The following is a 17925-nucleotide window of genomic DNA, read 5'->3' as shown; positions in this document are numbered from 1 at the left end:
ATAACAATTACTCCTGACTAAAAGAAATCGGGATAGTGTCTTCAGCCTTCCAATTATTGAGCCCGTCACCAATTGTTGGGTAGACCCAGTTATCCAGGTCGCAATCGCTGTCAGCATCTTCTATAGCATTAACCTGATCTTTGACTATTTTCTCAGAGTTAAACCCCAGGCCAAATTTATCAGACTTGTATGGCACGTTGATCAGTTGGCCCCAGCCAGTACGACTACCATCTTCAACCACGGCTTGAGCGTCCTTCAGAGAAATCATAGCAGGAGGAGCACGAATAACCTTGGGCACACAGGAAGTTGGCTTAAGGACAGGACTAGTCGGAGGAACTACTTCAAATGATTGAGAAGGAGTCTCAAAGAATTCACCATCCATCTCGACGTATCTGAAGGCATGCACACTACTGACAATGTATTCTTCTTCTCCACACACGGTGACAATCTTGCCTTCTATGGGATACCTCAGCTTTTGATGGAGGGACGAAGCTACAGCACTTGCCCCATGAATCCAAGGGCGTCCCAGCAAGCAGGAATAGGCAGGACGAATGTTCATTACGTGAAAGGTAGTGTTAAAGACTTGAGGTCCTATTTTGATAGGGAGCACTACTTCGCCACAGACAACACTCTTCGCACCATCGTAAGCACGCACCACAATGTCACTAGGCTTCAATTCAATGCTCTTGCAGTCAAGTTTATCGAGCACGGCTTTCGGTAGCACATTCAAAGAAGAGCTGTTATCGATCAGCACATGAGACAAAGTGATCCCCTTACACTCAATGGAGATATGCAGAGCTTTATTGTGATTCTTTCCTGATGGTGTCAGGTCAGCATCGGAAAAGCCTAGGCCATTGTCAACAGCCAAGTTAGCGACATAATTTTCGAACTGGTCGACAAATGTCTCCTGAGGTACATGGGCGGTCTTCAAGAATTTTATCAATGCATTGGCATGAGATTTAGAAGATAACAGCAAGGATAACATCGAGATCTTAGGCGGAGTATGCCCCAACTGTTCTACCACATCAAAATCACTCTTGCGGATGATTTTCAGCACTTCTTCCATTTCTTGTTTGGCAACATCTTCGGTAGTAACTTCGACCGGGGTCTCTGACTGAGAAGGGTGGACTGGTTCCTTCCCTCGAGTTTCAAGGACAGGAGGTGAGATTTCTGGAGAGAAGATCCTTCCACTTCGAGTAATTTTACTAGTCCCAACAATGCCACTAGGATTAGCAGCATTATCCACTTGCTTCACGCCATGGACGTAAACATCACCCCCATAATTCCATGGAATGGCTTTGTTTGAGGAATACGGTACTGGGCCAGGTGCAGTAATGATTAGGGGAGCTACCCTGGGCTCAGCAGTAATCTTCACAGGCGCCCTAGTAGCGGTAATCTTCCCTGGAACTTTGGACCTGGCAATCACAAATATTTCTTCAATAGGGTTCTCCGCCTTAGGAACCTTTTCAAAGAGAATTGTACGATCATCCATCAGCTGTTGAATGCCCTTCTTCAACTCCAAACAATCATTGGGTCGGAGTATGCAGAGATCGCAATTTTCAGCACAACCTGGAAATAAACCAGCTTGCACTAAATTCTTCTTGATGATCAGGAGAGGAGATGCTAAGTCAGCTACATTAGAAATGTGAGAATAGTCATCCACAGCATTAACAGTTTTGTCATGATTAGGCATAGGTGCAGTGATGACGTTAGGAGTCTCCGGAGGCTCAAATTCAATTTCTCCAGCTTCGATCATATCCTGAACCTTATTCTTCAATGACCAGCAATCGTTTGTATCATGCCCGGGGCTATCGGAGTGATATGCACACCTGGCATTGGGATTATAACGAGAAGAAGTAGTGTTGGGTTTCGTAGGAGGATCTCTGAGGGTGATCAAATTTGCCTTTAGCATTCCCTGCAGTGCCTGTGCCAAGGTCATATTGATCCTGGTAAACGCCCTTCTTGGCTTGTCTTGTTTGGGCTGGAAGTTTTGAGATGGCGGTGCTGCAATCGTAACCGCTCCAATGGTATGGTCACGATTCTTCTTGTTACGACCCTTTTGACCGTACACAACATTCGATTCATTCCTCCCCTGATAGGACCTTTTGGTGCTTGCAGAGGTAGCCGCCTGTATCTTTCCACTTCGGATGCCGCTTTCAACACGTTCACCTGTCAATATAAGTTCAGTGAAACCTGATGAAGAACTTCCCAGTAGATGGCTGTAGAATGGGCCAGTCAGTGTGCCCATGAACATGTCCACTAATTCTCGGTCAGTCATGGGGGGTTTGACTCTGCCCGCCAAATCTCCCCATTTCTGAGCATATTCTTTGAAGCTTTCTTTGGATCCCATAGTCATATTCTGCAACTGTAGCCGAGTAGGTGCTAGTTCAGAGTTATACTGGTACTGTTTATAGAAAGCTGTTGCTAAATCAGTCCAGGTGCGGATGTCAGAGCTCTCGAGCTGATAATACCATTCCAACTGTGTGCCAGATAGACTCTCTTGGAAGAAATGGATCCATAGCTTCCTATCAGTGGTATGCGGCTGAATCTTTCTCACATAAGCTCTCAGATGCATCTGAGGACAAGACGCACCATCGTACTTAGTGAAAGTGGGGATCTTGAATTTGCGAGGAATGGTCACATCGGAGACCAGACCCAAACTTTCGAAATCCAGACCGGGCGCCTTCTGACCCTCCATAGCTAGCATACGTTCTTCCAGCAACTTGTACTTATCATCTCTTGGAGAGTACTGTTCATTTTCATAATCTTCATCGTCATCCTCAGGGTTGGAGAAATCAACATTCTCCTCCTCTGAATCATTCTCCGTCTCCTCTTCTGGACCATTCGGAATTCCAAACTTGACTCCCGCGGCCTGTCTTTTAAGCCTTCTTCCCGTGTTAATGTAACTCACAACTTTCTTGTCTTTCTTCTGCTCGAGCAAGAGAGCCTTCAGTTCCTCTTGCCCCTTGGATAAGCTCAAGATCATCTCCTGGAATTGAGCGTTCTGAGCCTGGAGATCCTTGACAGTTTGTTCGAGGGCCATGTTTCTGTTTAAGAGGAAGACCGTGAGAATATGGTCCTTTAAAGTACCTGTTATGCAATGTTATGTTATGCAATGCAATGTATGAAATGTTTTCAAGGACTTTTGGAATTTAACTTTGCGTAAACTACCAAAAAGAGGGGAACTTTTATTACTAATTTCTTAATCAATGTTCATTACAAAAATAATAATAAAAATACAATGAAAACTCAAGTCTCCCAGGGACGGCTTCTTTTTGGGCGAAGATATGCATTGAGTCTTCGTTCCTCATTAAGCTGGCTGGTAAGTTCTAGCACTTTCTTCCTTTCAGCACAGAACTGGGCTTCAAAAGTATCCCTTTCCTCTCTCAACTGGGTCCAGGATCTCTTCAATTCTTCAACATCGGTAGGCATATCTGGATATGGAATGATCTGAGGAGTACCTCCTTCAACTTCTGGTTCAACGATCAATGGTCCGACCGCAAGATATGGCATGACAAGTTCACGAGCTCTGGTGCGTACCCATCTGAGATAAGGTTCCATAGGAATGGAGTTTTTCTGTCCTAAAGTACTTCTTTTCACCATGCCCCAAGCTCGTACAAACCTTTGACGGAGACCTTGAGAGTCGTTGTCATAGTCAAACACAGTGCTTTGAAGGATTACTTCATGTGGACCATCTCTTCGAGCACAACCAAACTGACGTAAGGCTAAGGCAGGATTATAAGTAATACCTCCCCTTATCCCCATGAGTGGTACATTAGGGAATCCTCCACAACAGTCGATGAGGATAACATTTTCTCTGAGATTAGAACACCAACGGATGTCTGAATGGGAGAGTGCCATTATCCTTTGAGACCATTTCAGATTTTGATCATTCTTCAAGACTGATTGCGGAAGGTGCGAAATAAACCACCTAGACAACAAAGGTACGCAGCACATGAGAGTCCCTTGCCTTTTCATAGTACGAGTGTGAAGGGAATGCAAAATATCTCCAAGCAAGGTAGGCACAGGGTTATGAGTGAGAAATATCTTAATAGCATTCATGTCTATGAATTTGTCTGGATTAGGGAATAACACCAAACCATAGATTAGTAATGCTAGGACATCCTTGAAAGCATGGACATCCATAACTTTTAGGAATTCTCGGGCCTTATTTATCAGAAATTTGGCAAGTAAACCTTTAACTCCACTTCTTGTTACCCAATTAGTTTCAATGTCGGACTTTGTCATGTGTAAAGCTGCGGCAACTTCTTCAGACTTTGGAATCTTTTCTAAACCACTGAAAGGTATTTGATCAAGGATAGGTATCCCAAGCAGCCTGGAGAATTCTTCTAATGTGGGTACCAACTGATAATCCGGGAAGGTGAAGCAATGATGTTTAGGGTCGAAGAACTGGAATAAGACTCTCATCATATCTTCTTTGAAACCAGTGGTAACCAAATTGAGGAGAGATCCATGTTTCTTGGTGAACTGAGCATGATCGGGAAGTTCTGACACTAAATCCCTGAGTTGAGGAGAGACTGCTACAAAATTGACCCGGATAGTCTTCCTGGAAGCCATAACCTGTTTAACGGAGCAAAGCTAAATCCCTAAGTCCTTGAAATGGTTAGCACAATGTCATGATGTTATGATGTTATGATGTTATGATGTTATGATGTTATGATGTTATGATGTTATATAAATCACAAACATTCCTAGGTTTTAAGGCTTGCATGAGTTCCATAGGTAAGTACCCTCCCCACTGAAGTTTGGTTGGTTCAACCTGTCCTAGAATAGTAACCGGGTTCTAGAAGGATCTCAAATCATCGACCTTCCTTTAAGTCCACTTCAGTGCAACACCAAGTGGTTGACCGAAGCTTCCCTAAAGTCCAATCTCAAAGAGTGTAGTATCGAGTCTCAACCAACCCCAGTCGGAACCGAAGTTGGTTATCTCACTACTTTCTAATGGCTAGGATGAGTCAATTAGGGTTCTAAAGATCCGGTTAATGTTTTGATGACACCACGCGAATGCCAAATTTTTCCTCAAGTAAACATGAGGAACATCAGGACATCCAAAGTGCCACATTAATCGTAGCCATCATTTTAACCATTCCAGTATACGCCGGATAGTCGCGATGATCTATTGCTACTTGCCTAAGGTACACTAGATCCGGGTGTAGGATCTTTCGCTCAAAAATACCCAAGCAATCCCTTAAAATTAAATCAGACAATTTGAATAAGTGATCTTGTTTTTAAGGTAACCTCTCTTTTTAAGTATCACCAGCAGAGTCGCCAGTTCTGTCATACGGTGAACTGACTTTGTGTGTTTTGCTTTTAATCGCAATGTCGCGGATAGCAAGAGTCGCCACCGACTTTTCTTTTATCCAATAAGGAAAGGTGGAAAAGAACAGGAAAGACCTTAATTTAGATTTTGGGTTCGGGAGGTACATTATACAAAGGGAAGGTGTTAGCACCCTTTGTATCCATGGTTATCCATGGGCTCTTAATTGCTGGATCACTTATGTTTTTGTCTGAAAAGGTGTTGGTGGATTGTTTAAAAATGTTTTTGAAAAGAGAGTTTAACTTTGTAATGATTCTTGTGCAAATGTATACAAAGTATTTATCTCGTTTAAATTTGAAAGTGGTTTAGAAAAATATAACTTGGCAATGATTCTAGTATGAATGTATACGAAGTGGTGATTTTCTATTATAGGTTTTGAAAAGTGTGAAGTGTGAAACATGTTTTAGAATGTGAGTCAGCAATTAAGAGTTATACCTACCCAAGGTCGTTATGGGTATTTCCTGTCCTTAGGAGGGTAAAATTGTCCTTACTATTGAGAAGTAAGTAGTTTTATCCTTTGGATGTAAAAGGGTCATCGTAGGGTCATCGATTGGTCATTGAAGGCAACATTTGTAAGGATACCTTAGCATGCGGAGGGACGATCATCATTTAACCGTAAGCTACACCGAAGGGTCATCGAGGGACAAAATCATATATTCGAAGGCAACATCCGAGGGACTATGATTCATTTTATAGGGACATGATGATTTAATCGAAGGGTCTTTGCTAAGTGTATCCCCACATTCGCGGGACATGACCATAATACCGTAATACCGTAAAGCAACAAAGAGAGGTCCAAGATCACATATCCAAAGGCCGTATTTTACAATCAATTAGGTGATTGGGAGGAATCCCCACATTAAAATTAATACATTAAGATCAATTAAGCAATTTAGGGTGGATCTTTGCCATAAAATTAATACATTAAAATCAATTGAGTACTTCAGGGTGAATCTCCACAAGGGTATCCCACAAATAGAGTGGAATACCTAACAAGCAATCCTTTCCTGGGATATGTGAACCTTTACAAAACTCAACAAAACATGTCAGAACACCAAATCAGGGTGCAATCGAGGATTACACCACAAAAAAAAAAGATCACAACAGTAAATAGGGTCGGATAAATGATGCATGGTTATGATAAAACATGAGTGAAAAATCAGAACAGAAAAGTCAGCTACTGTCACGTTCGCTCCTGCCTCGCCTAGCGAAGGCTTAGCGAATACTCGCTGCATGCTCGCTTAGCGATGTGCTAGCGAGCGGCTGCGGATTCTGGTTTTGATATCAGTACAATTTCAACCAATTTTATGCCTTATGGCTTTCATTACAGCAATTATATGGTTAATCATTCAAGGTATTCAAGTACACATTAAAATTCACATGCCAAACTTAAGATATCTTCATAAATTTAATCATAATGCCATATGCAAATTAAGAACACAAGGCAGTAATAGCAATGTAAACCTGTTTGCAATTGAATTGTGACTTTGAATCGGCAATCGGATTGAAGAGGTAAACCTGGATGCCGCCGAGTTCCTTCAGGGTTTTGCCTCCCGTGAGTGTTAGGGTTTGCTTGTTAGGGTTCTCCTCTCTCCGTTTTCGTTCTCCTCGTTTTCGTTCCCCCCGTTTTCGTCCTCCTTCTGAATGAAGTCCTTAGTATTTATAATGCTTTTTCGTGACCTAATGGGCTCAGAATGAAGCCCAGAATTTTCTGGTATTCGCAAGCTTCGCTAGGCGAGCTGTATAGCGAAGGGTTCGCTAGGCGAAGGAATTGCTCGCCTAGCGAGCATGCCAGTTTGGGCCATTTTCTGGATTTGGCCATCTGTGAGCTGGGCCTTTGTTCTTTTGGGATCAATGCCTTGAAAAATAAGTTGGAGTGCCTAAGAAATGCCTTGTAATATTAATGGGCAAATTTTGGGGTATGACACTATTGGTTAAAAGTTTTATCTCAAACTCTCGCTCTGTTGAATAAACTATGATTTTATATTAACGTAGCTGTCACTTATAGTTAAGTCAAAAACCACTTTTTGAAAACAATAGAATCCGTAGAAACTCTTTTTAAGAAAACACTAATCGTTTAAACACCCTTATCTCAAACTCTCGCTCTGTTGACTTAGGTTATATAATTAAATTCAAATGGTTAACTCTCGTCCTCACATTCAATCTTTAAAAATACTTTTTGAAAAAGGTTAGAATTTAATTAACTCTAAAAATTGCTCTCGCCCTGATTTAGAATTAATGTCCAATTTACACTGTCCAGTCAAAACCTCAAACTCTCGCTCTATTGATTTTAACTTCTTTATGTCTTTTACTTTCGTACAAAAACTTTGTTATTAAACCTGTAAATTGAGACCGTAAAAAGAGTGATTTTAATTTTAAACTTAACTAAACCAACTTAGTTTTGATTCCTTCATTCTGCTTACTTTACATACCGATACCTAAATAAATTAGCCAGACATACTCAACAGATCCAAATATTCAGCATGCATAAACAGATTCATCGCAGGCAAGCAGTATAAATTAATAGTAAAAACAAGCATATATAAATTCAACAAATAAATATAGAACCTGAATAATTAAATAGCAGTCTTGAACACTCCACCACAGACCGGTTGGATTTGTTCTTGAGTTCTTCAATCAGGCAGAAAAATAAAACGAAGGAATAAAAAAAACTAGATTCTAACGTAAGGTTAGATCCGGTAAAAGGTACACAATAGTTCCCGGTGTAGAAACTATTGTGCGAAAAATTAATTAAGTGCTAGAAAAGAAAATAGAATTGCTAAAGAAACAATATAACAATTATAAAAGAAGTACTATAAGGAATATGCTTAAGCTGCTGGAAAAAGAAAAATGCAAAGAAAAACTAAAACTGGAAAACTGTCTGGGAGCGTGGACCCGAGGAAGGGTTTGCAAAGCTGGTATTTATATTGGCACTTTCCGTAACGGTCTTCAGAAGTAGTCCGCGTCAAAGGGTCTTCACGTATCGAAGGTATAGGCGTGGAAATAGGATTCAGCGTGCAAATAGGACTCAACTTCTCTGAAGGCAAAAATGTAGGGGAATGGTGTGACGTCCGTCACACCATGTGTGACGCTCGTCACAGGAGTGTATACAGCGTGACGCTCGTCACAGCCTCTGTGACGCTCGTCACAGGCACAACGCCTGTGCCTTCTTTGGGTTAGGCTTGGCTTTTGCTATTTGTTTCCAAAAACTTCTTTTTGCACCTCCTTTTCTTCCTTTTTTTTGCTTTTGCTTCAAATAGACTACTTGAGATAAATAGAAAGGAAATACCGCGTAATATCTGATAAAATGAAATAAATTAAAGTAAATAATAATATAATTTAATTGAATTAAGTCCTAAAATGTGATATAATTTCATGTTATCACTTAGGCAAAAATTAGGCCATCCCGATGGACTACAAATTCAAGAACCGGTCCATACAAAAAATGAATTGAAAACGAGAAAGAGAAAAAATGGAAACAAGCTTGTAAGTGGGAGTAGGTGACTTCCACCTCAAAAACACCCATCAAAGTCTTAAACCATTGTACTTCTTTCATCATCATGACGACCAAAGCTCTCTTGCTGACTGAATGCATATGTTAAGTTAATTGAATTTAGGAATGAAGAACATCAAGGACAATGGGGTAGGTTAAATTTCAAACTTTGAGCCTTGTATCCTTTGTTTCTTAAACCGTGAACCAAGCTACGTTACAACCCTTAAAAGTCCTAATTGAAGCAAGGTTCACTACGAAAGCATACTCAGTTAAATTTATGTTAAACTGACTCTAAATGTTTGTTAAATCATTTTTTTCACACTTCCATTCGTGTCAACCTCGTGGCCAAATATCATCCACCTACATACCACATATGTTTTCCATTATGATTTTCGATTTCAAAAACTTGCATGTGCATCGCGTTAGAATTACCTTTCAAAAAAGGAAACAATTTTGCTTGCAAATTAATACTTAGCATCAAGGAAATATTAAGAATGGTCTGATCAGGGGCATACCACTTTAAGACATTTATGACTAGGGGAAAGTCACCTGAGGATCCTACTGATCATGGTCAGATCCTTATAATCAAGGGAACACCATATGAAGATCCTACTGACTAGGGGGAAAAACATCCCAAGATTTGACCCATCGATGTTGAATCACCTCCATGACAAGGGTAAAACCACTCAAGAATCTCATACTAGGGCAGGACACCTCAACTACATGGTGAATCTAATCACTCCAAAAGTTAATCAATTAGAGGCAGACCTTTCAAGATTCATATATTGAGGCAGTCCTTATCAAGGTCATATCACAACACGACGATATTTAAGTTCCTTCTTAAGACATTCCTTCAGACCCTAATAATCAGGGGCAGACCTTTCGAGACTTAAATATTGGGGCATCCCATATCAATATCATCTCACAACATGGCAAAATCCACTAAGTGGAGGCGCCAATGCATGTGGCTACTGCTCATATGCACTCCTTTTATAAATATAACATCACCCTCCCATAATTTTTCACAGATCTTCTTACTATCTCCTTCCATTTTTCTTTAAAATGTATTCATATATGTGTCCTCATATTCACAAGAGAAATGTCGATTTTTTTTTTAGCAATGCAGCCTCTGATGAATATCCGACTTTGGAATGTAGATACGTTTGAACATCTTAACAGGACCTCGAACCGTTGGTTAGATGGAGAAATTGCAGAGGATGAAAAAATTAGGAGAATTCAATGGCTTGATACCACGTTCAACCAAAATGGAGAAGTTCGTTTTTGAGTGAATGTTAAAATTGACAAAGACGTTCACATGATGATGTATACTTCTCATAAAATTGTTTTGATGGTTGTAATCGCATAATTATGTTATTTATTTATTGTATTTGTTTGTGATGTTATTTGATTGTTGTAGTTGTTTGTGTTGTTGTTTAATTGTTGTTTAAATTATTGTTTAATTGTTGTTTTGAAGTTATTGTATCTGAATCTTATGATATTTATGAAACGAATGTTCTTTTCAATATAAAGCAAAAGGGTTACAATTAAAATTATGTTGTTGTGTTTGGTCCAAAGCTGGGACAGTTTGTACGATTATGATCAGGCTGACGATATGGACTACATAATCTCACCATTTTGTTCGTCGTGTCCATTTCGATTTGAATAGGGTGCAGTTTGGGCGAACATTTTTCTTTTTTCGTATTATTTCATTGTGCCAGAGTATGTATCCTTGATATGCAGACCAATAATCCTCGTTTGCTACCATCCAAAAACTAATTTGTGTTAACATTGCATAGGTTTATGACTTTGTAAACGAAAGATAGCAAGTTGGAAGGATCCTGTCGAACCATTGAACATGCCGCTATGACATGGGAGCAGGGCATATGAAAGGCTTGAAACTTTCCGCAGTCGCACCAACCTCTATCTAGTTCCACTCGATAGTGTCCCCTCAGTATGCCTTCATTATGATCCATTGACTCAACAACATTGTACCAACCTTTAGTACAGTCAAACATTGTGACCACATGTGTGTTAGCTTTGGCAGATTCCTCTTTAATGAATTTCATTGAAGCATCACTGAATAACTACCCAGATTGTAACATTGAACTCCATTTGGAATGTCTGTTCTCAAACAACGCCCCTATCCTAAAATAGGTTGCTTGCACTAAAGCGGATATTGATAGGTTTCATATGTCTTTGAAGACATAATTCATTGATTCTACGAGATTTGTTGTCATGTGGCCCCATCATTGACCGTTTTTGTATGCCTTAGTCCACTTCTCCAACGGAATATTGTCGATCGACCTTACTACATACCCTGCATTGACAACCTTCTTCCGCAACATTTTATCTTTGATCTCCCGCATGAAATTTTGAGTGATATGTATAATGCGGTAGACATGCGTCGAAGAAGGATCCTATCAGCCATTATCAATGCTTTTATAGGCACTCAGAATTGATGGGTGTCTGTCTGAGATCAAACATAAGTTACGCTGGAGAGCAACGTGCAATCGGAGATTTTTTAGGAAAAAATTCCATCCCCCAATAGTCTCCCCTTCAACTAGTGCAAAGACGATTAGAAAATTGTTGTTGTTTCCATCTTATGTCACTGCCATGAGTGACGTTCCTTTATATTTCCCGTACAACCATGTACCATTAATTTGTATAATAGGTTTATAAAAAGTAAAACCTTTGATGCATGGTTGATATGCCCAAACGAGTTGGTGAAATATGACATTACCACTAACACAAGTCCCATCTGGGGTATATGCCGACATCGTTTACAAATTGACAATAGTCCCTGAAACATAATGCTTAAGTACCACCAAGTATTTTGGAAGTTCTTTGTATGACTCCTCCCAATTGCCGAACACTTTTTCAATTGTCTTAGTCCTAGCTATACATGCCTTCTTGTATGATGGAGTATAATTGTATTGTGTAACGATATGCGAGATTATTATACTCACCTTTAACGACGGTTTATCGCTAATGATAGACAAAATTTTACCAGATATTGACTGAGAGTTGAGTTTGCGATGGTTTTGCATCGGGTTCGTGATTAAGCAAGTGTGAATTGGACCCATAAAACCTATCTCCCAAGAATAAATCCTCTTCCGATAAGATGTTGACAACCGAAACAGGTATAACTCATTACGACAATAAATCTTATACCACATTGCATTAGTTTGATCTACCCTATACTCATATGATAATTTCATGTGATACTTTTTAATGACTCTGGCACAGTCTTCTTTAGTGTGAAATTTGTCTCCTTCTTTCAATAATCCTTGAATTTGCACATAAGGATTATGAAATATATCCGACGAAGGTTCATCTGCATCCAAATTCAAGTTTGTCATGTGTTAAGGTGGACAATATACATGACTAGTTGATAATGACTCTTTTTGGTGGTCGACAGTTTCATCATTCACCATTTCATCAATCAATAACTCGTCTTCTTCTTTTTCCTCGTCAATAGCATCGACTTCAGCTTGTTTGTCGTCATCAGTTTCACAAAACACTTGTAATGACACATGCTCTTCATGTTATAAAGCATGCGTCAATAGCATTGACTTGATCTACATCTATGCGTCATTTCAATTGTCATTTTGATTCAATAGCAACATGCATGCGTCACTGGAATGACGCATGCTTTAATGGGATAATTGAAAAGTAATTATATTAATAAATAATTTAAAATAATGGTTATTTTGAAAATATATTTGAAAAATAAAAAATATATTTGAAAAACATGATTATTTAAAAAAAAAATCTATATTTGATATTCTTAATTGTTGTACTTTTAATATACTTAGATTCTATAATATTACTTGGTGTACTTTCAATATACCTAGATTTGATCATATAGATATCTAATTCTAGACATGCTGCTTATAAATGACGTTCAAATTTTAAAATCCTAACATACAAAACACATTTTAAATTCTAGAACTCAAAATAATAATTTTCAAATTCAAGAGATGGAGAAGATTAGAGAGTTCCATAAAAAAAAAATATGAATATGCCTTATAGAAACCTTATATTTTTAATTAGGTTATTGCGTTGGACCAAGTAATTAGGTTATTATTAGTAGTCATAATTTTTGGTTCATGAACCAGATTAATAATAGAAAAATCATAGGAATAATTATATTACAGTTTACCTTTTAGCTATTACATTAAAAGTTTAAAGATAATAATTGATACAGATACAACTCCTAGTGGTGGAATTAGTAATGAGCAGCCCACTGTTTTGCAGCCCAACACTGCTGAAGTTAGGCCCACTCGTACTAAGAGAATTCCTTCTAAGTACAATGACCACTTGCTTTATTAATGAATACTATATTTTCCTAGTTTCATTTTATTCCCTTATTCCTAGTATGCTTCTAGAAGGCTGTGACTCAGCCAAGTTTGTTAGGATTTGCTTAGCTGTAAGATCTCTCACTAGATTCTCTATTGCATTTCCTTATATGCTGTAATTGCTCTTGGAGCAGATCATGAATGAAATTGTGTTAAGAAAACTCTCTTCTCTCTCTTTATACCTGCTTGAGGAGGTTTGCTCAGTCCTTAAAAACTGAGCATTATCATTTGGTACTCTCATTGTGTTGAATTCATCCTTCTTCCATGACTCCACCACCAGATCCCGTCGCTGATCTCACTCGTCAAGTTGCCACACTCACCACTCAGCTTGATGCTATGCGTAAACGCTTCGACGACACCGCTCCTTCCGGTGGTTCTCGTTCCAGCGCCGATTCGCAACACCGTCCTCGTCTCAAACTCGATGTCCCTCGCTTTGATGGTACTGATACACATGGCTGGATTTTTAAGATTTCTCAGTTTTTCACCTACCATCAAACTCCAGATGAGGAACGCCTCATCATTGCATCCTTTTACCTTGATGGTCCGGCGTTGGCGTGGTACCAGTGGATGTACCGGAATCGCCAGATCGCGTCGTGGGATCAATTTCTGAAGAAATTGGAGATTCGTTTCGCTCCAACGGCATTTGATGATCCTCGTGGCAAACTGTTCAAGCTCACCCAATCGTCGTCAGTGACGGCGTATCTCACCGAGTTCGAAGCTCTTGCTAACCGTTTTGAGGGTTTATCTGAGGCTGATTTACTCAGTTGTTTCATTTCTGGGTTGAAGATTGAGGTTCGCCGTGAAGTGTTGGCTCAACAACCTGTTGAAAGAGTATATCTTTGGCAAATATTTTTGTATCGTATCCACAGAGATTGGGTAATATTACCGCCGTTCTATAATTCAAATGTTATAAGTTAAGAAAGTAACAGGGTTGTTTTGTTTGGAGAAATATTTTGTGAGTGAAAGTTAACAAAGACTATTAAGTGGTTTTGGACAATTATAAAAGCTTGGCAAGATTGGAGTTCACTATTTCAAATATCTATGATTCCCTATGATAAATAATTAGATTCAAGATTATTGATGATGTTCAAATATCCTCTCAAAGTCATTTATGTCTAAATGAAATCGTGATAATTACTATATTGATCCTTAGACGATCTCTCCACCTAACTATCAATATAGCAACCTTTAATGTTCAATATCAACGAATAGTAATGAATAAGTCTATCTCTACAACTTATTCACTACTTGAAAATCTGTTTTATGTCTAAACTCGAGTAATCTCTCTCGACAACTACTCAAATCTGGTTTTCAACTTAAGGCAAAAACAGTAATCAATACATCAACAATCTCTATCTCATATATAAATCAAAGTGAATACATAGATAGATGAGAATAGCTACTACCTCCAATCTTGACAAAAGGGAGTTTAGCTCCTCATCACCATTGTTACAAAGCAGAAGGTTTTTAGAAGAAAAACTCTGTTTTTCTCTATTACAAAAGCTCTACAGCACAATGTGTGAATGAATGGAATAATGTTTCAATACCTAGGTTAAACTATTTTGTCTCTACCAAAAAGGTTGACATTTCCCTAATTGGACATTGTCATCTGCAGCAGAAAAACACTTCGCAGGCAGACATCAAAATGGCAATTACTTTTTCTGCACAACAGCACTTTTGACCCTTGGTCAGCTTGCTGGATTCGCAGCCTTCGCGGCGCGAAGGAAGTTCGCGGCGCGAACTGTTGCTTCCCCAGCTTCCTTGTTTGGCAAGCTTCCTCCAAAATGCCATGTTGAAACCAAGGTCTTGCTTATCCATAATTCTACACAACTAACAAAAAATGTGAAATAACTATTCAAAACAAAATAAATTAAACCTAATTGCATTTATACAAATTAGTGAAGATAAAAGTGTGTAATTAAATCAAAACTTGGTAAAAGGGACCAATAAAATGGTATAAAAATAGTACTAATTGGTCCCTAACAACTCTCCCCAACTTGGCATTTTGTTTGTCCCTAAACAAAAGTTTCCACCTTTACAACCAAAGTCATGACACAAAAGATTTAAACGAGAATTCATCAAGGACATTCAAATGGTTCAAAAGCGTTTGGCGTTTTCTCAATTCACTTATCTCAACTCTAGACAAAACATAAATAAGGGAAATGGTAAAGTGCAAACATCATTTCAAGGATTTCAAAGTCATACATGTCAAAATTGAATCAAACTTACACACACATCAATATTGATGAATAACATGAAGGGTTACTTTCACTCATCCAAGCAGTTAAATCAACAACAACTCAAATCATGCGGTTATCACAACAACTACCAAGTTATGTGAAAAATGAGAATCAAGAGGTCTTTCAAGGGTTGTAATGTGGCTTAGGTTACAAGAAAGGATAAGATTAAAGGAATTCAACCAAATTGCCTATCCTAAGGGAGCATTTCCAAAGATTCAACTCTACACAATTTCCTTTTCCTTGGTCCCTATCTTTTTCTTTTCAAAACCACACAACCATGAGCATTTACTTCTTTTTTTTTTTTTTTTTTTATGCTCTATGGTTTCAAGGGTGATTTCTTTTTCTTGTTTCTTTCCAAATTCTTACCCTTTCATAGAAACTCACTTTTCCAAGTTTCTAATCAACTTTTCACTTTACTCTCCCCAACTTTAGATTCCAAAACCAAATTTATTCAATAATGCTCCCTACTTAAACATAAGCAAAAGGCAAAATTTTTGCAACAACTCGGTTTGAGGTTTCAACTGATACGAAAGAATTTAGGATTCATTTATTCCACAATTTTCAATTGATTTTACAATGATCAATCAAATGAATCCTAAAATAAGCTCAAAGGGGGTTAACTAAGGATTACTCCTCACAAGGTTAGTTGATTTAAGCTTTTTGGTCAAGTGGTTTTTCTCACAAACAATGCCTCTATCATATTCAAAAATTTCACACAACATTAGATTGATGCATGATTTAGCATGATAAGAATGAGTCAAAATAATGCTCGGTTTCCCGCTTTTTTAGTGTACAATGGAAAGCTTCCTCACAAATGGTTAAGTCCTATTTTGATTCACAATGATAATACTTCAATGGAATTATGAACTGAAATTTTGCACACACCATTAAACTACTCATGTTAAGTCTAGAAAGCGATAAAGTGTACCTTGAAATGCCGACACTAATTCTTATCATCACCACTCGAAGTATCTTATGCTTCTTTCTTTGCGAACAATTCTTGGTTGCTTTAGGCTTGACTTAAGCGTAAGAACAATTAAATAGAACTGTTGGTAAACCAATTTGATTAAAAACACACTTAAATTTCAAAAAGTACTCATGCAATTATAAAAATACTAAAGAAAAATTAAAGTGCTAAAATAAAGTCATGGTGAACTAGAGCCACCAAAAAGTACATTACAAAATTCCCAAAAATAAAAACAGAATTAGCAAAAAGAAACTCAAACAAACAATACTCTAAAAAGAAACTCAAACAAACAATACTCTCAAAACTCCACAAATTCAATCCTCCTCCTCTTCATCACCACCTACACTTCCGAGAACATCCTCCATCTCCTCATTTGGATCAGCACTACCTCCTGCACCCCCCATAAAATTTGGCCTGCCCACAGGCCAATTAGCATAAGCTGCATAATCAGCTTGCGATGGAAAAGTTCGGGCCTCTGGTGCCAGAAACGTGTTCTGGAACTGCTGCTGCATGGCATCAAAAAGAAATGATTGAGACCTCCTGGAGGCCTCAAAGTTCTCACAGCAGTAGTTGGCAAAAGCCATCTGATCAAAACCTGGGGTACTTTGAGGTTGAGGTTGAGATCGGGATCTAGATCGGGCTCGAGAGGAAGAAGTACCAGATGCATCGGTCTTTTCATTCGGGTTTTGCAGAAACCTGTTCAAATAAGCGTCACTGATCACACTAGTGATCGAGAAGTGTACTTCCTCAGGGATGTGAACATTGGCCCTACGGCACAGTCCCATGATGAGTCCTGGATAGGCTAGCACACCAGCTTTGCCCCCGAAATTGGTTCCGCTTAACACTATCTTCCTCAATTCTCCTGAAATGAGGGCTGCAACATCCACTGTCTTCCCGATCATGATGCAGTACAAAAGACACCCGACATCCATAGGAATTGTGGTGGTGTGGCTTCTTGGTCTGATATTGGTTAACAGTAGCACCAAAAAAGCCCTAGCTTCCAAATTGAAATTTTCCCTCTTCCACAATTTTGGATGCCCTTGGTCATTCACTTCAAAAGATTTTCCTCTGAGACAAAGGCAGGCATTGACCGCTTCCAGATTCCACCTGTTGGCTACCTCCATGACACTGTACTCACAACTCTCACCCTCTCCAAGAGTTAAGGGATGACCTAGATAAGAATTAATGTCATCCCTTCCAAATGACACAATCTTTCCCCTTACCCTGGACCGGTAAATGAAGGTTGTACCCTCCTCGCGATGCATCGCATTCGCATAGAATTCTCGGACAAGGTCGTAGTTGATTGCGGCTTCCGGCTCGCATAACTTCATCCATTTTCTTTGCTCAAAAGCCTCAACCACTCTGTGATACACCCCAGTTGGAGCCAGGCGAATAAACCTTTCAGGTAGAATGGTTCTCTTGACAAGGCTTTCAAATCGGGCTTCGTGTTCCTCACTGATGAACCTTCGGATAGCACGGGCCTGAGGAGGTGCCATGGTCTTAGTTCTCTTAGACATCTGCAATCAAAA

This window comes from Lathyrus oleraceus, chromosome 1, assembly GCF_024323335.1.
Source record: "Lathyrus oleraceus cultivar Zhongwan6 chromosome 1, CAAS_Psat_ZW6_1.0, whole genome shotgun sequence".
In the NCBI taxonomy this organism is placed as follows: domain Eukaryota; kingdom Viridiplantae; phylum Streptophyta; class Magnoliopsida; order Fabales; family Fabaceae; genus Lathyrus; species Lathyrus oleraceus.
This window is presented reverse-complemented; position numbering follows the sequence as displayed.